The 25,112-nt window shown below is 40.1% G+C and overlaps 1 pseudogene; it reads right to left on the bottom strand.

Moving 5' to 3' along the window:
* Positions 1–25,112, bottom strand: part of LOC147437491 (uncharacterized) — a 44,476-nt pseudogene that overhangs the window by 15,855 nt on the left and 3,509 nt on the right.

Here is a 25,112-nt window from a genome sequence, read left to right as displayed (position 1 = left end):
ATGGCCTGACGGCCACAGGGTCCCAATATGGAGCATAGATTGGTTCTTACTAGCATAGAGAGACCAAATAGTGCTTTATACATGGGTCCATAAGGTGTCAAAACAATGAGGGCACCTTGTGGCCTTGGGGCCATAGGATGTCAATATAGAGCATAGAGAGCTTCTTACTACCATAGAAGGAACCCTGTGGCCTGAAGGCCACAGGGTATCAATATAGAGATAATAGAGATTCTTACTAGCATAGAGAGGACCCTATGGCCTTCAGTCCACAAGGTCTCCTCAATATAGACGAAATAGTGTTTTTTACTGGCATAGAGAGCACCCTATGGACCTGGGTCCATAGGTTGCCAAAAAACTGCATGAATGGTTTCTTTAAAACATACAGGGCACCTTGTGTCCTTAGGGTCATAAGATGTGTAGAGCATAGAGAGGTTCTTACTAGAATACAGGGGACTCTATGGACTGAAGGCCACAGGGTCCCAATATGAAGCATAGATCGGTTCTTGCTAGCATAGAGAGACCAAATAGTGCTCTATACCTGGGAGCATAATGTGCCAAAACAATGAGGGTTTTTACAAAACTATGAGGGCACCTTGTGGCCTTGGGTCCATAGGATGTCAATATAGAGTACAGAGCATAGATCATAGAGAGCTTCTTACTGAGTGGCATAAAATGGTAACCATCTTTTTGCAACATTTGTCAGCCTACTCAACGTCCTCTTCCTCATATGTGTATATATTTTTCTACGCTATTAAGTTATCTAGAGTACATTCCCCCTCTTCGTTTAACCTTTGTGGCGACACATACATTATACTCTTCCCAAAAATGTCACCTTAGTCATATATTTATATTACCACCCTTTTCTTTTTTGCTTTGTAAATAGAATAAGCATACAATAACCAACTATATACCCCCAAAATTTCTTACCTCTTGTGAATTAGTAGTAGAAAAATAATATATCCATCTTCCACGCCATATAGATAAATTCCCATGGAAATCAACTCTCCATTTGTCTTTACCAAAGATTATGGTCCCTCTCTACAAGTCTTCTATGCCCCCTACATAGGTGGCCCAATATCTCTTAAGAATATACATATAGTTTCTGTCCTTTCGAAAAGACTCCAATTGTATATTATTTTCACAAGCAAATAATATTGGGCCCTCATCTATTTGTTTAAGCATCATAGCCTTTTGAAAAAGCATGATTCCCCTTGGATGCATACAAGCAAAGGGCCCATACAAGAAGACTTGGAAGCAAAAGGTTCCCTAGCCTAGTGTGGACCTTCCAAACCGAATTCCCTGGTGCATGGGCGTGAAGAATAGTCCAAATTCATATCAAACATGTTGAGAAGGTCAATTTTTCCTTTTGAAGCATGTCATTCCGAGCTACAGGTAAAAAGTTATGGTCAAAATAGTGTAAATCTGTCAGATTCGCAGCAAAAGGGAACTGTAAATCAAGTAAGTCAAGAGGGTGAGATCTTATTTTTGCCCCACTCATCTTCTAGAAGAGCAATGAGTGTTCAAGGTCACTTGCATGTGATGGGACCAACCTAAAGATGCTTTCTAAATGCCAAGACAGACAAGTTGAGATACCCCGCAGGAGCCACCCGTAGGGCCTCATGGTGGGGCCCACCTACATTATGCACCCCTATGGAGCCTTCATGGTCTAAAATGATATTTTTGGTGAATAAATAATCCCTTTTATGTACAATATTCAATGAGTGGTCAAAGGACACTTAATTAGGTCTAATCACTTACTCTAATTAAGTGTAGCATAATCCCACTCCACAACTATAAATAGCCCCCCTTGGAGAGACTCAAGGACACACACCTATATTTTCAACTTCATGTTTTTTCTTGATCAATAGTAGAGAAAACCCCAACTCTCCCTCTTTCACATCCTCCCTCCTAACCCTCCTCTTTGGAGGAAGTGCAACTCTATTCTCCACTCTTTCCATTCTACAATCTCTTACTCCATCAACCCAATAACTCATTTGTAGCACCTCAATAACTTGTAAATACATCATGATCTCTCTCATGGTTATGTTAATGATCATGAAATCATCTTCAAAACTTTCAAGTGTCGCAATTCGTGATGGTTAGCCAAAGTCTCTCCTCCCCTTAAAAGGTGTGAGAGAAATCAAGTAAGTGTTCTATTCTCAATTTACCATTGGTTTGTTTCTCCACACTTATTCAATTGCTCTAAAGAAATTTCTCACTCCAACTCTCTTTTGCTTCATTACATATGCATGTGGCTACCTCTCATGGTGATTTTATTTGTGTCACGGCATTGCATAGATGGACATGAGCTCTCTATGCAAAGTGTGTTAGTTTGATGTAAGTGATTCTCTTGTGTGTTTGAGAGGCAAGTCTTGTGCGCATGATTTTTTGATGAGTGCTTGAGAGAGGAAGAGTTTGGATGTATTATGGCTATTCTTATGGGGAGAAGGTGAATGCTATTCCACAAATTGCATATTTCATTTTGATGCACGGCATTGGGTTGCATAATCGCTGATGGTGTTCAAGTGTCCAAAGTGTATATAGAGTAAGGGGGTTTTCAAAGTGTGTTGCTTGAGTGGGTGAGTTCAAGTGTTATTTTGATTAGTTTCCTTCTCGACTCCCAAAAGAAGGTGGTGCCCCAAGTAGTGTGCGTACCTCGTTACGAACATTTTGTGAGGGTAGGCCCATTGGTTTGGGTTTAGAGGCCCCATTTCAAAAAGCTCGCCCTCATAAAGTGGTGCCCCCACTGAGGAACATATTTCCAAGTTACCTTCAAATTTTTTAGTAATGAACAATGGAGTTCCCATCTATCCATTTCATTTTGCACAACACATTAGAGTAAATGTTCACATAGATAGAAAAGTCTTTTTCCAGCAACGCATTGTTTTTATGTTTGGTGCAGAAAGACTTAGAGAAATACTGGCATCACCCAATCCAATTATACTTCCAATCATCAATTATGAAACTTCTTTTGATGTTCATGTTTTCATTTTGTTTTAAAGGCAGGAACAAGGAGTGGTGAAGGGGTGCTCAAGGGCCATATGAAGGAACGAGGTCTTCAAACCAACAACGAGGAGTAGCACATGAATCACGATCAAAACAATGAACCTTTTAGGCCTATTGCTCGGCAATCCATTCATATAATCATTGCAACTAAGTTTAGGTTTCAATCTATCATAAGGAGGATATTTGGATCTACTCGCCTCAATGAAATCCATGCTTCAATTAATCCATTTATTCTACCTATGATAAAGTACGAATTAACAATGGATGTGTACATCTTCATTTTAATGTAATCAAATTTATAGCGTCAACAATCTTGTGCGGCCCGTAAGAGAAAAGTTTCTTTAAAAAAAAGAAATTTCAAAAAGTCTAAACAAAATGACAAGTTCTTTTCCCACGTTGTATGCAAGAATTGGGGAAGATGCGCAAGAGTTTCTTGACAACTTGGAGATGGCACATCTCATATCCGGGAGAGATGAAGAGGAAGTAAAGCTACGAGCCTTCCCGTTGGTTCTAAAAGCAGAAGCTAAAGCATGGTATGAGACCTTGCAACCCCAAATCAAGTCCAATTGGGAGAGGCTGCGAGCAAGCTTCCTCTCCAAGTTCGGGCAAGGTGATACTTCTGAAGGACTATGGAAATGTCTTATTGGACATAAGCAGGTATCACTTGAAGACTATCCCTCTTATGAAGCAATCTTTGTCAATCTATGGGGTAGGTGGGAGGCTACATTAGAAAATCATGGTGTTGCACCTAAATTTCTAAAAAAAGAGAGATTCATGGTTGGCTTGTATCCACTTTTAAAGGCTAAAGTAGAGCTAAAATTCCCATCCACCTTCGAAGAAGCACGTGAGGTAGCCATCATCAAGTTTAGAAAACTACACTTCCAAGCGTATAGGGCAAGGGGTTTGAATGAAGTGAGTGAGAGGGAGTCTTCACAAACCATGGAAGCACCAATTAGGGCCCCTCTTGCACAATCTTCACAAAGGCTAACTCAACAGCTTGAGAATCTCACTCTGAATCTAGTACAAGGCCTACCTCAACAACGACAACCAAGAGAAGGGAATCGCAATCAACGAAGACAAGCTCAAGAGTTGCGATGTTGGAATTGCAATGAAATGGGCCATGGCATGTACAATTGTTCACATCCAAGGCGACTTTCGGGAGACATATATCCCCCCAGACCGCCTCCTCTCACTGTGCAGCAAGAACTAGCTCAAGGCCCACAAATCCTTTGTCGACCACCACCACCAGCAAATATACCTCCCGTCCCACATGAGGAGGAAGAAAGAGGAGTCAACATCATCAAGCTAGAAGAGGTAATAGATGAGCATACTCTAAACTTTGATGTTATGCCGGCAGAAAAACGCACAAGAGCAGATGATAAGGATGAAGGCATGAGAAGTGAAGGAACAAATTCAGCCAGAAGGGACAAGAAGAAGAAGTCAAAGATGGAATAAGCTGAAAGTAGCAGGAAGAAAAGATCAAGGTGAAGGGAAATTGGTATCAACGACTTCCCATTGGTAAAGGAGCTAGAGCCCTACAACATCCTGGAGGATTTACAAACCCAAAAGCCAAACATTTCATGGCCTCAACTTCTACACCTATCAGCCAAAGTAAGAAGGCAATGGCCAAAGTTGGTAAGTACAAGAATTCCAAAAAAGAAAGCAAATCTTTCCATTAAGGTTGTGGCCTCAAAGCTACAAAAAGATGTGGAACCCATTGTGGATGCTTACATAAGGGGTAAAAAGGTGTCTAATGTATATGTTGATGGTGGACCTCAAATGTGTGTGATCACGGAAAAACCAATGAACAGGTTAGGGCTTGAAATTACAAAGTCCTCTAATTGTCAAGCTAGGCTAGCCAACAACTCAAGTGTGAAGTGTTTGGGGATCATTGAAAATGTAAAAGTCTCTGTATGTAACATAGATGCACGAGTGGATATGTATGTCATGCGAGCTAAGGGGGAGGGCTATCCCATCATCCTAGGGAGGCCTTGGCTCATTGCTGTGAATGCAGATCAAAAATAGGGAAGTGGTCGTTTGATTCTTAAGAAGGGTCAACCGGTGGTGTATGATTGGCGAGAAGGAAAGCAACTAGATATCAACTATGAAACCACGGCAGATGAAGAGAGCGAGGAGGAGAGTCCTTATTCAAGTGATGAGGAAGCATCAACCAGTGCATCAACCAGTGAAGAGGAGTCTTCTTTGGAGGTAATGGGAATTGTATTCAACACCAACACTCAAGATGTTCATGTAGAAGAAAAGCCAACAGACAATCACACACGAGGGGAAGAAAGATGCCACTACCTTGAAGAAGGATTTGAGAAGATGCTTGCAAAAGATCTTACTTGTGAGGAGAAGAGGTCCTACATCAATATGTTAAGGAGGTATCCCAATTTGTTTATCACTGACTACTCACAAATAAGAGGTGTAGATGTAATAGAGCATCGAATTGAATTGAAACCAGGGACCAAACTCGTGGCTCAAAAGTTAAGGCGACTAGGATCTGTGCAACAAAAGGCTCTCCTACAAGAAGTGAATCGACTCTTGAAGGCTGGCTTCATCTATCCAATATCCAACTCCGAATGGGTATCACCTATTGTAGTCACTCCCAAGAATAATGGTAAGTGGAGGGTCTGCGTGGATTACAAACCCCTCAACGCTGCGACAAAGAGGGACCACTTCCCTCTCCCTTTCCAAGATGAAATTTTGAATGAAGTAGCAGGTCACGAATGCTACACTGTGTGTGATGGGTATTCATGATATTTTCAAATTAGAATAGCAGAAGAGGACCAACCAAAAACCACCTTCATCACACCTTGGGGATGTTTTGCATTCAGAGTAATGCCTTTTGGGCTCACCAATGCTCCTAGCACCTTCATGAGATTCACAATATTTGTATTTCAGCCATTCTTTGGAAAATCTATAAGAGTCTTTATGGATGATTTTTGTATTTATAGTTGTAGATCACTTCGTTGCCAAAAGGTTGAAGAGGGGCTTAAGAGGCTCCATCAATTTGGGGGACAACTCAACCCAGAGAAGTGTCATATCGGTGAATCTCAGGTGGTTTTGCTAGGCCATGTGGTTTCTTCACAAGGAATTCAAGTGGATCCCTCTAGAGTAGAGGCCCTTTTGTCATTATCTCTACCAACAACAACTAAGGAGCTAATGACCTTCAACCACAAAGTGAGGTACATGTCTCGCTTCATCCATCACCTAGCAGAAGCCATCGCCCCTTTGCATAGGTTGGCAAGCCAATCTACATTTGAATGGGGGAGGGAACATGCAAAATGTTTTGAGGAAGTGAAGGGCATTCTTAGCTCTCTCCCAATCCTAATGCCACCAGATCCAAAGGAGACCTACTATGTCACTCCAAGTGTAGGTTTCGAAGCAATTGGTGTTGTTTTGATGCAAAAAGATCCTAAAACATCATACATGAGGCCGATCTATTTTGCAAGCAAGGTGATGACTCCGGCCGAGAAGGGATACACTGAAATGGAGAAAGTGGTATTTGAAATCTTGTTTATGGTAAGGAAGTTTCGATCGTATCTTCTCCCTGTGCCATTTGTTTTTGTCACCTTAGAGCACAATCTACCATATGTAGTACAACACATGAGCCTCTCATCTAGAATAGCAAAGTGGGTGCTTGAACTCCAAGAAATTGAATACACTTTCCTTGTAGAAGATAGCACAAGAGCAGGACTTGCATACATTCTCACCTACAAAGTGAGAGAAAGGGAAGGATCACGACTACAAAGAGAGGAAGGCTCAAAACAGTTCAAAGTGAAGGAGATTTATAATGCCCATACTTTATGCTTTGACAGAGCTTATCAACGCCAACAAGACAAAGCAGCAGGGGGAATCATCATTTTGAACCCACAAAAGGAGGTAATGGTTAGAAAAGGTATCACTCTACCCAGTGTTCACTCTAACAATGAGGCTGAGTATGCTGCTCTAACCCTTGGGTTAGAAGAATGCAAAGAATTAGGCATACAAAGACTTATTATAAAAGGTGATTCTTTGCTAGTGGTCAGGCAAATCCAAGGGACTTGGAGGTGCAAGAATCGTACATTGTTTGAGTGGCTTCGTAGTGTAAGAGCTTTGATGAAGGGTTTTAAAGCAACATAGGTACAACACATTGTGAGAACTCATAACAAGGAAGCAGACTTACTCGCAAATGAAAAGCTTCAAATGGCGGTAGGAGGTGTGAAACTATATGAACCCAAATATCAAGGTCAAGAGGAGCTAAAAGACATTATCTTCTTTCTACAAGCAGGTGAGTGTCCCAAACACTTAGACAAGGTGCAAAGACATAGACTAGTTAAGAAGGCCACACCTTACCAGTTGATCGGGGATGATTTATATCACAAAGGGAAATATTTGGTCTTGAGGAGAGTACCAGGTGTGCAAGAGATAAAGAAAATTATTCTTTCATGTCATGATGATGTCTGTGGTGGTCACTTTTCTCAAGATATTACAAGTAGGAAGATTTTACAAGCAGGGTTTATTTGGCCGAGCTTACATCGTGATGTCCAATATTAGTGTAAGGCATGTAAGCCATGCCAAATTGCTGGGGATAGACGACTAACATATGAGCCTCGAGTCCCAATAATATCTTATGGCCCTTTTGAAAAGTGGGGTGTGGATGCAATAGGTCCCCTACCTCGTACTTCTACAGGGAAGGTTTTCATCATCATGGGTGTTGACTACATGACACGATGGGCGGAACCAACAGCACAACCCGAATCACAGCTGAAGAGGTATCAAAGTTAATTTTTGATCATATTTGTAGTAGGTTTGGAACACCCCTAGAAATCTTATCAGATCGAGGCCCGGGTTTTAGGGCTGACCTTCTGAATGATCTCTTGAGGAGGTTAAAAGTGAAACACCTGCATTCCACACCCTACTATCCTCAATGCAATGGATTGGTGGAAATAGTGAATGGAATGATATGTAAGATCATTTCTAAGTAGGTTGTGGACCGGCCTAATGATTGGGATCGCCATTTGACGGCTGCTCTTTGGGCGTATAGGACATCTTTCAAGGTATCTACCCAATTCACCCCTTTTTCATCTAGTTTATGGATAGGAGGCACTTCTCCCCATTGAGGTAGAGCTCTCAAGCTTGCGCGTTCTTGCAAGAGTGGCAAAAAAACCAAAAGAGGTTCTACATGAAAGGATCTTAGATCTCCAACGACTTGAGCTAGATAGAGAAGAGTCCATTGATCACTACATCACCAAAGCGACAAGCCAAAGGGATAAATTCAACAAGAATCTCAAGGGGAAAGGATTGAAGGAAGGTATGTTGGTTCTTCGCTATGATAACCGACTTGATACTCGACTTGACAAAAAGTTTTTGCAAAGATGGGAGGGACCTTTCATGATAAAAACAAAGTTTGGGAATGGTAGTTACAGATTAGCATATTTATCAGGAAAACTCCACAAGACCAGAGTCAATGGATGGAGATTAAAGCCCTACTTTCAACGAATCAATCCGTTGATAGGCAGTCATCTGCCTACATCGTCTAAGCTCCAAATTGACATGGCTCCCTTCGGCTTGGCAAATGCTCCACCTATTTTTAAAGCTTTGATGTGCAAAGAAGAACCAGCCTTGGAATCTAAGCATACCCAAGGCAACCCTCCCATCTCCGATTTATGGGATTGAGGTAATGAAAAGCAGGTCTAACGGAGTAAAAGAGTGCATGACACTCCTCCTATTGAAAAAAGAAAGGTGGAAAAGGAAAAATGACAAAAAAAAGAGAAAAAAAAAAGAAGAAAAAGAAGCAACACCGTCCTCCTAAAGATATGAATATCTCTAGGCTTGGGGGAGAGCTTCTTACTAAGTGGCATAAAATGGTAACCATCTTTTTGCAACATTTGTCAGCCTACTCAACGTCCTCTTCCTCATATGTGTATATATTTTTCTACGCTATTAAGTTGTCTAGAGTAAATTCCTCCTCTTCGTTTAACCTTTGTGGCGACACATACATTATACTCTTCCCAAAAATGTCACCTTAGTCATATATTTATATTACCACCCTTTTCTTTTTTGCTTTGTAAATAGAATAAGCATACAATAACCAACTATATACCCCCAAACTTTCCTACCTCTTGTAAATTAGTAGTAGAAAAATAATATATCCATCTTCCACCCCATATAGATAAATTCCCATGGAAATCAACTCTCCACTTGTCTTTACCAAAGATTATGGTCCCTCTCTACAAGTCTTCTATGCCCCCTACATAGGTGGCCCAATATCTCTTAAGAATATACATATAGTTTCTCTCCTTTCCAAAAGACTCCAATTGAATATTCTTTTCATAAGCAAATAATATTGCGCCCTCATCTATTTGTTTAAGCATCATAGCCTTTTGAAAAAGCATGATTCCCCTTGGATGCATACAAGCAAAGGGCCCATACAAGAAGACTTGGAAGCAAAAGGTTCCCTAGCCTAGTGTGGACCTTCCAAACCGAATTCCCTGGTGCATGGGCGTGAAGAATAGTCCAAATTCATATCAAACATGTTGAGAAGGTCAATTTTTCCTTTTGAAGCATGTCATTCCGAGCTACAGGTAAAAAGTTATGGTCAAAATAGTGTAAATCTGTCAGATTCGCAGCAAAAGGGAACTGTAAATCAAGTAAGTCAAGAGGGTGAGATCTTATTTTTGCCCCACTCATCTTCTAGAAGAGCAATGAGTGTTCAAGGTCACTTGCATGTGATGGGACCAACCTAAAGATGCTTTCTAAATGCCAAGACAGACAAGTTGAGATACCCCGCAGGAGCCACCCGTAGGGCCTCATGGTGGGGCCCACCTACATTATGCACCCCTATGGAGCCTTCATGGTCTAAAATGATATTTTTGGTGAATAAATAATCCCTTTTATGTACAATATTCAATGAGTGGTCAAAGGACACTTAATTAGGTCTAATCACTTACTCTAATTAAGTGTAGCATAATCCCACTCCTACACAACTATAAATAGCCCCCCTTGGAGAGACTCAAGGACACACACCTATATTTTCAACTTCATGTTTTTTCTTGATCAATAGTAGAGAAAACCCCAACTCTCCCTCTTTCACATCCTCCCTCCTAACCCTCCTCTTTGGAGGAAGTGCAACTCTATTCTCCACTCTTTCCATTCTACAATCTCTTACTCCATCAACCCAATAAATCATTTGTAGCACCTCAATAACTTGTAAATACATCATGATCTCTCTCATGGTTATGTTAATGATCATGAAATCATCTTCAAAACTTTCAAGTGTCGCAATTCGTGATGGTTAGCCAACGTCTCTCCTCCCCTTAAAAGGTGTGCGAGAAATCAAGTAAGTGTTCTATTCTCAATTTACCATTGGTTTGTTTCTCCACACTTATTCAATTGCTCTAAAGAAATTTCTCACTCCAACTCTCTTTTCCTTCATTACATATGCATGTGGCTACCTGTCATGGTGATTTTATTTGTGTCACGGCATTGCATAGATGGACATGAGCTCTCTATGCAAAGTGTGTTAGTTTGATGTAAGTGATTCTCTTGTGTGTTTGAGAGGCAAGTCTTGTGCGCATGATTTTTTGATGAGTGCTTGAGAGAGGAAGAGTTTGGATGTATTATGGCTATTCTTATGGGGAGAAGGTGAATGCTATTCCACAAATTGCATATTTCATTTTGATGCACGGCATTGGGTTGCATAATCGCTGATGGTGTTCAAGTGTCCAAAGTGTATATAGAGTAAGGGGGTTTTCAAAGTGTGTTGCTTGAGTGGGTGAGTGCAAGTGTTATTTTTATTGGTTTCCTTCTCCACTCCCAAAAGAAGGTGGTGCCCCAAGTAGTGTGCGTACCTCTTTACAAACATTTTGTGAGGGTAGGCCCATTGATTTGGATTTAGAGGCCCCATTTCAATAAGCTCGCCCTTATTACTATCATAGAGGGAATCCTATGGCGTTCAGGCCACAGGGTGTCAACGTAGAGAAAACAGAGGTTCTTACTAGCATAGAGGGGACCCTATGGCCTTCAGGCCACAGGGTGTCAACATAGAGGAAATAGAGGTTCTTACTAGCATAGAGGGGACCCTATGGCCTTCAGCCCATAAGGTCTCTTCAATGGCATAGAGAGAATCGTATGGCCCTGGGTCCATAGGTTGCCAAAAAACCCTCATGAAGGGTTTCTTCAAAACATATAGGATGTGTATAACATAGAGAGTTACTTACCAGCATAGGGGGGACCCTATGGCCTGAAGGCCATAGGGTGCCAATATAGAGCATAGATCGGTTCTTACTAACATAGAGAGACCAAATAGTGCTTTATACATGTGGACATAGGGTGCCAAAACAACATTGAGGGTTTTTTCAAAACAATAAGGACACCTTGTGGCCTTGGGGCCATAGGATGTCAATATAGAGCATAGAGCATAGAGAGCTTCCTACTAGCATACAAGGAACCCTATGGCCTTCAGGCCACATTGTGTCAACGTAGAGAAAACAGAGGTTCTCACTAGCATAGAGGGGAACCTATGGCCTTCAGCCCACAAGGTCAGTGCAATATAGGGAAAATAGTGTTTTTACTAGCATAGAGAGCACCCTATGGCCCTGGGTCCATAGGTTTCCAAAAAACCATCATGAAGGGTTTCTTTAAAACATAGAGGGCACCTTGTGCCCTTGGGGTCATAGTATGTGTAGAGCATAGAGAGGTTCTTACTAACATACAAGGGACCCTATGGCCTGAATTAGGGTGCCAGTATAGAGAATAGATCGGTTTATACTAGCACAGAGCGGACCCTATGGCCTTCAGGCCAAAGGGTGCCAATATAGAACAAAGATCAGTTCTTACTAGCATAGAGAGACCAAATAGTGCTTAATACCTGGGGCCATACGGTACCAAAACAATGAGGGTTGTTCAATGGCATAGAGAGCACCCTGTGGCCCTGGGTCCATAGGTTGCCAAAAAACCCTCCGGAAGGGTTTCTTCAAAACATAGAGAGCAACTTGTGGCCTTGGGGTCATCGGATGTGTAGAGCATAGAGAGGTTCTTACTAGCATACAAGGGACCATATGGCCTAAAGGCCATAGGGTGCCAATATAGAGTATAGATCGGTTCTTACTAGCAAAGATCGGACCCTATGGCCTTCAGGCCAAAGGATGCCAATATAGAGCATGGAGAGGCTCTTACTAGAATATAGGGGACCATATGGCTTCCAAGTCACATGGTGCCAATATAGAGAAAATAGTGTTTTTACTAGCATGTAGAACATCCTGACCTAGGGGGATTGGTTGTCAAAAATCCATCATAGAAGGGTTCATATGGCCTTCATCCCACAAGGTCTTCTCAATATAGAGCGAATAGTATTTTTCATTGGCATACAGAGCACCCTTGGGGCCCTTGAGGCCAACCCTATGGCCTTCACGCCTTAGGGAGCTAATATAGAGATGGTGCTTTATATCGGCATAGAGAGCTATGGCCCTAGGGCCATAGCAAAACAATGAGGTGTTTTTGGAAATGATGAGGGCTCCTTGTGGTCTTGGGGCCATAGGAAGTCAATATAGATCATAGAGCATAGACGATAGAGCATAGATCACAAAGAGATTCTTAGTAGCATAGAGGGAACCCTATGACCTTCAGGCCACATGGTGCCATTATAGAGTAAACATAGGTTCTTACTAGCATAGAGGGGACACTATGGACTTCATCCCACAAGGTCTCCTCAATATAGAGAAAATAGTGGTTTTTACTTGCATGGAGAGCACCATATGGCCCTAGGGTCATAGGTTACCAGAAAACCCTCATGAAGCATTTCTTTAAAACATTGTGTCCACCTTGTGGCCTTGGGGCCATAGGATGCCAATGTAGAGCATAAAGAGGTTCTTACTAGCATGCAGGGGACCCTATGGCCTTCAGGCCACATGATGCCATATGGTGTTGGTGTAGAGGATCTAAAGGGGTATTTAGGCCATTCAAGGGATACTTCTTTGAGGGTCCTCTAATGTCATAAGGGAACATGTGATCACACTACCATAGAGTGGCCTAGGTACACTTGTAGAACCATTTTGTTGGCACCCTTTGGACCTAGGACCACATGGTTTAGCATAGAGGTGACTCTATGGCCCTAGGTCCATATCGATGTAATAATATCCATCTTGTCTAAATATATGTCATTCTTTTTACAGAAAATGTCTCAGAAGAGAAAGTCAAAGTCAGTTGATGCAACAGGCTCAACACCAAGTTCTTGGTATCTAGATTTTCACTTACCAAATGGTGGAAGTGATGAGAAAGTCCACTTGTTCTTTCAAGATAAAGAGCAATTGCCCTTCAAGGACTGTGGTATTGTCAAGGAGATAAAGAAAGATTGTTCAGATCTTGAAATGTCTCCATGCCTTGGAGTAAAACTACTCAATGGTGACTCCTACTTATTGGAGCATGTGACCTTTGCTCAAAAATTGGTGAAGGTTGATTATGAAGGAGTGACAATGACAAAAGCAGGGTGGGTGGAGCTTCAAGAAGACACTCCAAGTGAGAACTTTATAGACTTATATATTGAGGGCTTTAAGAAATTCAATCAATATTTAGGTAAATTGAGCAGCACAAAGAAGAATAAGAAGCGAAATAATGAAGACACAGGTACAGTAAATCGATCTAAGACGCTCAAGGAGAGTCAGACTCCCTCACTTGGAGAAAATAGTGGAAATGTGGCCGAAGAAAATCTTTCAGTTATACCTTTACAGACTCAAGAAGCAGGAGATTCTAGTGGACTTGCAACCCAAACAGTTGGAACCCCTCAGTGGAAGTGGTTGTGGACTCGGCATCCTTAGTTGTGTTGGACTCTATTATACAGCCCAAAGAAAAAGAAGTTGCCAACACTTCTAAGAGTGGGCTAGATGGATACGTCGGAATTGACCACTATTTTAAATTTGGTATACAATTTACCCAATTGATCCCAGTTGAGCAATGCAACCTTGCACCAGATGGCTATAGATGCAGACCATTGTCAGATGTATATGTGAAATATCTCTTGAAGCAATTTGCAGGGCACTCTAGGCCAGTCTCCAGTGCAGCATACTTGATGCCGTATAACCCAATTACAAAAATTCCTTTACAAATAGTTGAAGTGCATGGAGACAAGCTATCAACATATCACTACTGGATTCTAGCTGGTTAGCATTCCATCATAGCGGCTACAGCTTTTTTGCGTAACAACAGCACTAAGTATGCTTTGAGAAAAGAGTTCTGTAATTTTAGAACTGCAAGGATAGTGGTAGACGCTCCGAAAGAGGTTGCTGTTCGAATTTCCAAAATGGATAACATGGAGAGAATAATAGCAATGAAACACCAACCTTATGTGGAGGTCTTGAAGCATGGCCGTAGTCAATGGCTTGCATATTCTAAACCAACAAAACCCAAGGCAGGTGTTCCTGTCTGTCATCCGAGTCGAGCAGGTTGGGATGTAAGTTCCACTTCCCTATGCTTGTTTTTGTTACAAATATGTCTTGAAATAAAGTTAATTTTCTGTTCTTTATTTTGAATGCCTTTGTAAATGTGGCGAACATCGTGTTCGACCATAATTCATTTGTCAACAAAGAAGCACACATGGTCATGTACGATGATGAAATCTATGATCACTGGATACACATCTTGGAGAAGCATCAGACATCAACTGCTTGTGGGCGACAACCAAGCATAACAACCTTTAGATGCCTAAATGATTTAGAAGATAATGATGTCAAGCTACTACAACAAGAGCTGGCAGATGAGAAGATCTGCTTAGTGAAGCAACCATGTCAAGCGGACATGCTCGACCTCACTGCACGTGCAACGGTCTTAAAGAAGACAAGGGTTTTTTTGAGCCTCAAATGTTGATGGAATTTAACGAGATAGATCCATCACCAATAGGAGTTACTTCATGGGATAAATGTAAGTCTCATTATAACATTAAATATGATATTTACAAATCTCTCTTCACGAGTTGTACGCAATGGCTAAATCTCCTACTACAAAAAGGAAAGGAGAAATAGCCAATTCTTGAGATCACTAGGGGATATGTGCAGTGGATCATTGCACAAAAGAATGGAAATTCTAGATTGCAATTCATTTTACCATGGACAATCAAGTGTGTTGGAAAGAATTTGGAAGGCATTGAGTTTCTCTGCGGTGAGAATAGCTCTAAAATTCGTGTTGGTGTTTACATCATAGACACAACACACAAAAAGTCTTACATATAGTGGTTGGAGTGCTACCCAATTTGGTAAAGTAATTGATGGAGTATGTGGGGTAGCACATCAACCATCAGAGTTTTTAATTGCCGGCTTAGTCAAGTATCAGCATGCTACTTCCCTAAAAAGGCAATTTCTGAAAAAGCTAAATGGTATGAAATGCACATTCTACCTTTGAGCTCCTTAATGGGATCAGAGATCATCCAAACATATGCTCTTCGCGAAGTAATTTTTGGGGTTTGGGCATTTTTCAGTCAAGGAGAGTGGTACACCAACTACTCTAGTGTTAAAGAGTCATTGTTGGAGCCAATGTATACTCTCTACATCAATGACGACAAGTATGATGCTGTGACCATGGCCAAAACCTTTTTTGTACGTCGTGAAATCAAATGCATTTGTCTCAAAGAAGATGATCAAGTGATAGACATCTTCTCATTAGTCTATGGGACTAAAGAGGCACTACAACAACAGAGAAAGGTGATATCAGTTGCATGTAGTAGTGATCAAATGACGCAATTGGAATCTCTTTGTCATTCCATAGTGGAAGAAGACCTTGATCTTAGAAGGTGGGCAGGTGTGGATAACACAGAGAAAGTCAATGCTAAGGATTCAGAGGAATAAGAAATTGAAGAACCATTGGATGCAAGTGCTGAGGCCATTCTAGAAATTCTACAGGAAACAGGTTAAGCTAGCCACCCATGATATTACATTACTGATATTTAGATTATTATTGTTGTCATTTAATTTTATTTGTCCCATCTCAAATCTGCCCATGATGTTAAAAACATTGATGATTGGCTCGTTATTTTTCTCAATTTATTTTCTTTGAAAAAATGTGAACTTGTGAGCTTGAGTTTTTTCACAATAAATGAATTAGACTTAAGTGTATGATATTATATGGACATGTTTTGGTAAATAGAATTCTACATTTATAGATGGTCATAAGATATATAGTATGTAATACTTTAAATTTAATTGATCATATGAGGTTTGGGAAGAATACACTATGACTTGAGGATCATAGAGTTCTTTGTAGACATGACACCCTATGGCCCTAGGGCCATAGAATCCCCCAAAAGAAAATGGGATACCCTAAAACCTTACAAATGTAGGGTGATTACACCGAGTCTCTAAAAGGGCACATAAGCATCTGGGTTACTCTATAGCCTTAGGCCCATAGGGTGTCAACATAGAATCCCCCAAAAGCATTTGGATACCCTACAATCTTATGGATATAGGGTGATTACATAGATTCTTTAAAAGGGCACATAAGCATTTGGGCTAGTCTACAGCCTTAAGGCCATAGGGTGTCAACACAGCTATCCTACAATCTTATGTATATAAAGAGATTACATAAAGTCTCTAAACGGGCACATGAGTATTTGGGCTATTCTAGAAGGAAACATAAGTTATCCAAGAGCATTTGGGATACCCTAAGGCCTTAGGGCCATAGGGTGGTGACATAGAATCTCCACAGGGGCACTTAAATCACGCCATAGATGCAAATCACCTAGTTCTTATGGACACATCTTATAAAACATCACATGACACCCTATGGCCTTTAGACCATAGTTTGTTTATTCTAGGTCACCTAAAGACACTTTAAGTGTTTCAAGAACATTTTTCGTTGGCCTTATATCTTGTGTCTGATAGCGGGAAAAAGAGTAGTGCAATCGGGTGGCCTCTGTACTCGTGCACACTCCACAAACCACGCCTCATGCAAACAAGCAAAGAACAAAACAAAGGGGGCACCACCCTAAATTAAGAGGTTTAGGGACCTCACACATAGTGCACATAGGCAAGTGAGACTTCTGGCATTGTGATGGCATCAAAACATATGGCAAAACACATAGAAACGAAGCTTAGGGACCTTATGTAGCATATATATACACAAGACATCAGCTTAACAATACAACGGCATCTGATCATACATAACAAGGATATAGAGAAGCAAGCCAAGGATGGCCTAATCCCTTGTCAAAAACAATCAACCCAGCAAGTAGGTATGATCCTACTAGCAACACATCAATACTTTAGAGAATGATGGCGAGGATGGTGGCCATGGAGCATGAGAGAAGACTCCTTATTTAGGTTTTAGGGCTAGTAATGTAGCATACTAAGAGGGAGAGAGAGAGAGGGAGAGAGAGTAGAGCTCCATCCATAGCTCCTCGTTGTGAGCAATGTCGTCATAGCTTCGTTGCTTGGTGAAGTGGGTGAAGTGTTGGTTTTGAGTGAGAGAAGGCCTCCTTATATAGGTTTCTGAGAGGGTTTAGGATTAGGGATAAACATGCTTAAATCCGCTGATTGGGGTTACTTTTTGCTTAGGGTGGTCAACAGATTGAGGTCACCTGATATGTCACCATCAAGATATTCTCTAGAGTGATGTGAGAGGGGAGGGTAAATGCTGATTTTTCTGATTGTGACACATGGGGATAAGGCCTTGACCAGCATTTAAGAGCAGATAAGGTGGCTGTTGAAATTGGAGGTTCTGCACATGTCAGGGGGGGACCTGCGGGGGGGAGGTGGCAGCTGGGTCCTCCTGAATATCAAATTCTCAAAAAATCCTCAACCATGGCTTCTTTTGACATGTGTCCTTTGAAAAAATCAGCATGTCTCTTTTCAACTCAAAAGTCTTTATCCCTGTTGACTCACCTTTACCATAAGATTTTCCCCTTTTCTCCTCCTATAACTGCATTGTTGATGCCCAATCACTGCTTCTAGTAACAGTGAACTGTTACCTACCAAATACTTATGGTGCAGTAAAAAATATTTACCATGGGTAAAAAAAGTTACTGTAGGTAAAAAGTGATTTGTATTTACCATGTAGGTGAAAAATATTTACTGTAGGTAAAAAATATTTACTGTCGGTAAAAAAGTGAAAACGGAGTATGCTGTGCTGTGATTCCACACGAACATCCTCGTGTAAATTTCACTAGAAATTCACACCTAGAATGGGCTATTCTGTAAGATATAGGTTGTAGGCATGCATAAGAGCTCGTTCCCACGTATCTTCTGTCCATGGCACTTTTTACTCTTTGGTGCTTGTGAAGTAGATTTTTCTTCTCTTTCGAGATCTCTTGGACTAGAGTATCCTCATCTCCCCAACAACTAGCTGTGCCTTTATTCCATCTTCAGAAGGGGTCCTAAAAACCATGCATCAATGTCCATATATTTCTTATCTCGTAATTAAGGTTTAATATTCTATTGAGAATGAAATAAGCTAGAAAACTAAAAAGTATTTAGTTCTCAAAATTCCAAAATGAGAGTTTGAACAATTGATGTATGATAATTTTTTGTTGGGTGTAAGTTCTTCTATCGTGAATTGATGGTGTAAGCGTTTGAAATAATTATCTTTGTATTGCAACTAACTAGATTAAACATATTCGCTTTGAAATAATTATCTTTGTATTGCAACTAACTAGATTAAACATATATTCAACATTTTTTGTAAATGCCAATTATTTTCTTAGATAGTAAACATCGAGTATAAATGGTTATTGAAGCATTTGTCCTTTGGATTATGTGAAAATCTAGTTCTTTGATTGTAACAAGATTTTATTCAAAGATATAAAGTGCGAGTATTTTGTTCCAAACTATGATTTTGTTTCTCTTCTAGATGATGCAGAGAATTGGAATTTATATCTTGAATTTTTTTCAATAGAGGGAAGCTAGGACTAGTAGAATTTTTTAGCTTGTCATGTAGCAATCAGAACATTCTATCAAGGTTTATTGCAAAGAAATGATTGTATAATGTATAACCATTGTTTAAGTTCGTAAATTGGAAGTAGAAGGCAATGCAAGTTCCAAAACATGTGCAATGCCATAAGGAGAATCCAGCACAAATACTTTTGCCCCTCAGGATTTGTAAATCCACCAACAGATCAATGCATTTGTGAATTAAAGTACTTGCAAATTTGATTTAAATGTTTGAATGTTATGATGATATTTGAAGGCAAAGACCCCTTCAACTGTGTGGCAAAGCAACAAATGTATGATGTATGATAATGATTCAATTTTGTATATCGTGTTGCATATTTATCGCAGTATTAACTTACACATTTTGCTAGCATAGAGGACACCCTATGACCCTAGGACCATAGGATGCCATCATATCCCATGTACAATTTCTCTTTTACCATAGAGGACATCTTATGGATCTAGGGTCATAAGACGCCAACATAGTGCATAAATGGCTTCTTATAAGTATACACGTAAACATAGTGCATAGAGGGAATTTTACTAGCGTAAAGACCTCCCTATGGCCTTGGGACCATAGGGTGCCAACATAGAGCATAGAGGGATTTTTATTAGCACCTTGTTGCCCTTGGGACGCCATAGTGCCATAAAGTGGTTTTTTTATATATAGTAGAGAAATCTCACACACATGATACCTTGGTCACTATCTAGCCCTTGGACCATATGATAGTAGCATAGAGGACACCCTATAGCCCTAGGGTTTCCTTCTATCCCTAGGGCCATACACTGCCAACATATAGTATACATGGTTTCTTCATAGAGCAAACCTTTTAGCCCTACGCTACAGAGTGGAAACCTAGACCATATAATGTATCCTACTAGCATAGAAGGCACCCTATGACACTGAGGCAAAAGAGTACCAATTTAGGGCATAAAGGGTCTCTTCCTAAGTTGAAGGGCACCTTGTGGCCCTAGGGAGCACCCTATGGCCCCAGGGCCATAGGGTGTCAACATAGTCAAATGAGGTGTAAACTTAGAGCATAGAGGGTTTCTTACTATCATGGAGGACACCCTGTGTCCTTGGTGCCATAGGGTGCAAACATATAGCATGCATGGTTTCTTGCTAGCATAGAGAGCACCCTATGGCCTTGGGGCCATATGATTCCAACAAAGATCATAAACGGTTTTTTGATAGCATAGAGGATAGCTTATTTCCCTGGGGCCATATGATACAAAAATAAAAGAGTCTTAAGAAGGGCACCTAGGCCACTAAATCACCATGGGGCCATAAGGTGGTCTTTGTGGGGAATGCTCCTAAAGGGTTCCTTGGCTATCCTATGGCCTTTGGGCCATAGGCTACCAACATAGATTTTAGATGGTTTCTTACTAACATAGAGCTCACCTTGTGGCCTACGGTCTTTAGATGCTAATATAGAGTTTCAATGGTTTCATACTAGGCGTAAGGGGCACCCTATGGCCTTGGGGCCATAGAGTGTCAATGTAGAGTGCAGAGGTTTCCTTTCTAGCATAGAGGGCACCATGTGGCCTAGAGCCATTTGATACACCCTATGGCCCGAGGGTTGTAGGTTGCCAATGTAGAGGGTAGAGGTTTTCTTTCTAGCATAGAGGGAACCTTGTGGCCTAGGGGCTATTTGGTGCTCCCCTAGAGCATACAAGGTTTCTTAGTAGCATTATAAAGGGTACCTTGTTGCCCTCAAGTCTCCATAGGGTGCCAACATAGAGCGTAGAGGGTTTTTCTTACTAGCATAGAGGACATCCTATGGCCTTGTGGCCATAGGGTTTCAATATTGAGCATACAGGATTTCATACTAGCATAGAGGCTACCTTGTGGCCCTAGGTCCATAGGGTGCAAACATAGAGAATAGAGGATTTCTTACTATCATACAGGGTACCTTGTGGCCTTAGGTCCATAGGGTGAAAACATAGAGCATAGAGGATTTGTTACTAGCACAGAGGGCACCCTATGGCCCAAAGGCCATAGAGTGACAACATGTAGCATAAAGGGTTTCTTACTAGCATAAGAGGCAAACCTTGTGGCCCTCGGGTCATAGGGTGCCAACATAAAGCATATATGGTTTCTTACTAGTGCTCATAGAGGGCATCTTGTGGCCCTATGACAACCCATGTCCTTAGGGCCATAGGGTGACACATAAATAAAGTACCATATGGCTTTGAAGCCATATATCTATTTATATGTTGAGACCTCCCAACAATCCTAACCCTATGGCCTTGAGGACATAAAGAGACATATTTTGGATTATCTTAAAGTCATAGAGATATTTACAAAGAGAACCGTATGACCTGAAGGCCATAAGAAACTTAGTCAAGGAAATCATCCAATGCAAGAAGATCATGGCAATAGAAAATGAGACTTCTACTCTAGAGCTTAAAGGCATAAATGTTTCTCCAAGTATACTTCTAGGCGCCACCATCATGGACAAAGAACTAATGTAGCTAGATAAAGATTAGGAATCTCTAGACAATAAGGAGCATAAAATAAATTCATTGTAGATGTGTTGTCAGTTTTAGTAAATTTTCTATTTGCGATTAGTTTTTTCTAAGAGTGTGACAAAAAAGAGTTATCAAAATGTAGATACTTCGGAATCTAAAATTAGGTGTTCTTTAAACTTGCAGTCCTTCAACAAGATATTGCAGCTGACAATGTTTTACTCGAGATTGTTGGTATAGAGGATGCTAATGTCATTGACCCTACTGAGAAAGATTCTATCAATCTCCATGTCAACCAAAGAGTTTCTGACGAAGATGACAAGAATCTACAAGTCTTTGAAGGTCAACTGCTACAACGACTGTAGATAAATTTAAAGAGTAATCCAATGGAAGAAGACAGTGAAAGTTCCAGAACATGTGCAAGGGAAGAAGAAGAATCCAATGAAAATAGTCTAGTAGCCCAAGAGTTGGGAATTGGATTGCATGACACCACAATGGAAGTAGAAGGCAATGGAAGTTCCAGAACATGTGCAACGCCAGAAGGAGAATCCAACACAAATATTTTAGCACCCCGGGGTTTGGAAATCGAAGTGCATGGTGAGTAAGACCTTCCATCCACCAACAAACCAATGCTGACTATAATAGTGAGCTTGTGTGGATTGTTCCTGAGGAGATGCTGAAAAAAGTCCAAGAAAATGAAGAGCTTAAACTTTGGACATGAGCATATTGTTCTTCGTCCAGGATGCATTGAGTTTTTAAAGGCTCTATTTAGCAATTTCAATGTAGGGATATGGTCAGCTGCTAATGACATGCATGTTGTGGACATCATCAAGATTTTAGAAAAGGAAGCTAAATAAAAATTTCCATTCTTTATGATCTGGGGGCAAAGCCAATGTCAACCATGCGTAGAATCAAGGATCACTCGCTTAGATAATCCAAGAGTAGAAGCACTTTTCAAACCGTTGGCTATTGCATCATCAAAATTTGAGCTTGATGCAAGAAAATTGCTTCTTGTAGATGATGAACCATTAAAGGGATGTGTGAATCTTGCAGTGAATTGTATTTTTCCACCATCATTTACTGTTGATGATGAGGAGGATAATATCCTCCTTGGGGAGCTGCTACCATATATCAAAGCTCTCAATCATGTTAATGACATTCGCATAGTTACAGGGTCTCATTTATATGGACAAGCACCCATTGCTCAAGGTCATGAGCTTTATAACCGTATACACAAGGTTGTTGCAGAGTGGGAGGAGAGAAATCTAATTTTTCTAGGAAAAACCTACTCCATGGGAAGGCTACCAGAAGTTTCTCGTCCTCTTCACGATGAGAAAGTTACAACATCTAGCACTAGTGGAATGTCCACTCGCAGTCAAGACAAGAAACTTTCAGCACGTGATCGAGAAAAAGTAAGGGTCTTAAAGAATATCATATCATTATCATCCTTGAAAGGTACAGAAGCAATCATGCTTGCCCAAAAATTGGAATACAAGGAGCCTGTGATCAAAGTACATGAAGCCAGGAATTATATAAAGCATCTAAAAATTCAGTGTGATCTCAAATAGCCCTATATCAAGAAATGATGGAGCAATGTTTTGTAACCTTTTGTCATTTACAAAGATCTTTATGTACTCAAAGACTTTGTTAGAGTGCTTAGGGTTTCAAGATATATGAAGATGTAAATGATTAATAGTTTTTTAAATTGTCTTTCAATACTATAAGTAACTTCTGAGTTTCATGTACCAAATGCTCTTTTTTTTTAAAGCTTTTATAGTTTTTTGCTTTGAAATTTGAGTTCACTGTGCCATCAAGGACAATCTACATGCTCATAAGGTCAAATCTTGCTCTATAACCTTGGGGGAATTTCACTTTATGGTCTCAACACCCTATGAATCTAAGGCCATAGGGTCATAGTTTGGCATGTGTTCTTGCATAGGACTTACTAAGTGTAACCACAAATTAGCACCTTATGTCCCTAAGGTCTTCAACACACTTAAGATCTCTATATTAACTTTTTTTAAAAATCATTTCAAGGCTTCTAAGAAAAAATGTTTTGCTTTTAGATTATCACAAAATAGAGGATCTCCCTTTCATATTACATCAAATATCACATTCAAACCAAGAGCAATGGTTTCATTATCTACCAACATCTTTCAAACAGGACAAAAGAACGCTTATCTTGGATTTAGAGGATGTGCTTCTTGCAACATTTGAGCTTCAATCAAGGCCAACTTGGACCAAGTACATGTGCATTGTAGAAGATAACAATGAGGTGTATGCGGTGCGTCCAAATGTAGAGTATTTCTTAAGATTTTGATTTGAGTTCTTTGAGGTTTGGATCAGGAGCTGCCATCGTTTACAAAAAGCTCAACACATAATCAAGACCTGTTTTCCTACACAAAGTCACAAATTCAAGATGATTATGGATAACCGGTGCTGCCAAAATTCAAATTTCATGATCGGTTACAAAAGAGCCTATCACAAAAATCTTCCGACCATATGGAAGCTATTTGATTATTTAGATGGGGGCAACACTATAATATTTGATGATAGTCCATATCGAGTGATGTGGAATATGCAAGGAACTTATATGATTTTTCCAAAGTTTTGGAACCAACCTACTCAATTGCTTCAAAGTTTTTCAAAAGATGAAATTGTTCCATGGTTATGTGGATGGTTGTATGCTAAAGACAAGAGAGACTATACCATAAGAAATTTTGTAATGTTCCATCCTGATCCTGAGACTCACTATGTAATGCAATGTTATATGTCTCAAAGGACTCAAAATCTCAAGAGAAGGAGACCATTTTAAGTGTACTAGTTAAGTATTCTAAATAGCATCTACCAAGTATTTGGCAATGTGTACTTTTCAAAATTTAAACTTGATGGAATGTTGTGGGATATCTTGAAACATCTTTAAACTGTTTTTTAATGAAGTGCATCCTATTGTCAGGAGACTTCTCTCATTCAAGTTCTTTGGTTTCATTGTTTGATGCTTCTATGGTATTGTAAACTTTTTCTTCTTATTAATTGTCTTTATTAAGTGATCCAAACAATCAGAATGTTCTTGACATTTGGTAGTGTTACAAAATTGTGTTTTTTGAACATCCTCAATCTTGGAGATATCATACTCTTTCTAGTTAGTACTTTATTGTACATGCGATGAAGACCATCATTTTTATGAAAGTGTCAAGTTGGTGGTAATCTTTATGTTTATACTTTATACTATTTTGACATAATCAATGTATACAATTCGTATTATTCACATCAAATGGTGTTTTGAAACACCTCCTTTTTTTGAGACACCATCTCTAAAACCTTTGAGTGAATTTTTAAAGCATGTACTTGATGTAAAAAATCTTCATCTTAACATTGAAAACTTATATTAGGAGTTTTTATATTGTAGTTTTATGTTAAGAAATAATTTCAAAGTTAGAATTATGATAGTTTATCTAAGTAAATGCCTCATCTACCTTTGAATAGTTAAATAAAATGGAATTATAGGTGCAATAGATGTCATCTTATGGTCTTAGGGCCATATGATACTCTATAGTATTGTTCAGATTTTTTAATTGTTTGTGAACATAGATCATAGAGGGTTTTTCTCACTACCATAGAGGATATCCTATGGCTTTGGGGCCACATGGTCTCAATATTGAGCGTAGAGGATTTCTTACTAGCATAGAGGGTACCTTGTGGCCCTAGGTCCATAGGGTGCAAACATAGAGTATAGAGGATTTC

This window comes from Adiantum capillus-veneris, chromosome 17, assembly GCF_014529385.1.
Source record: "Adiantum capillus-veneris isolate H3 chromosome 17, ASM1452938v2, whole genome shotgun sequence".
Lineage (NCBI taxonomy): Eukaryota > Viridiplantae > Streptophyta > Polypodiopsida > Polypodiales > Pteridaceae > Adiantum > Adiantum capillus-veneris.
This window is presented reverse-complemented; position numbering and strand designations above follow the sequence as displayed.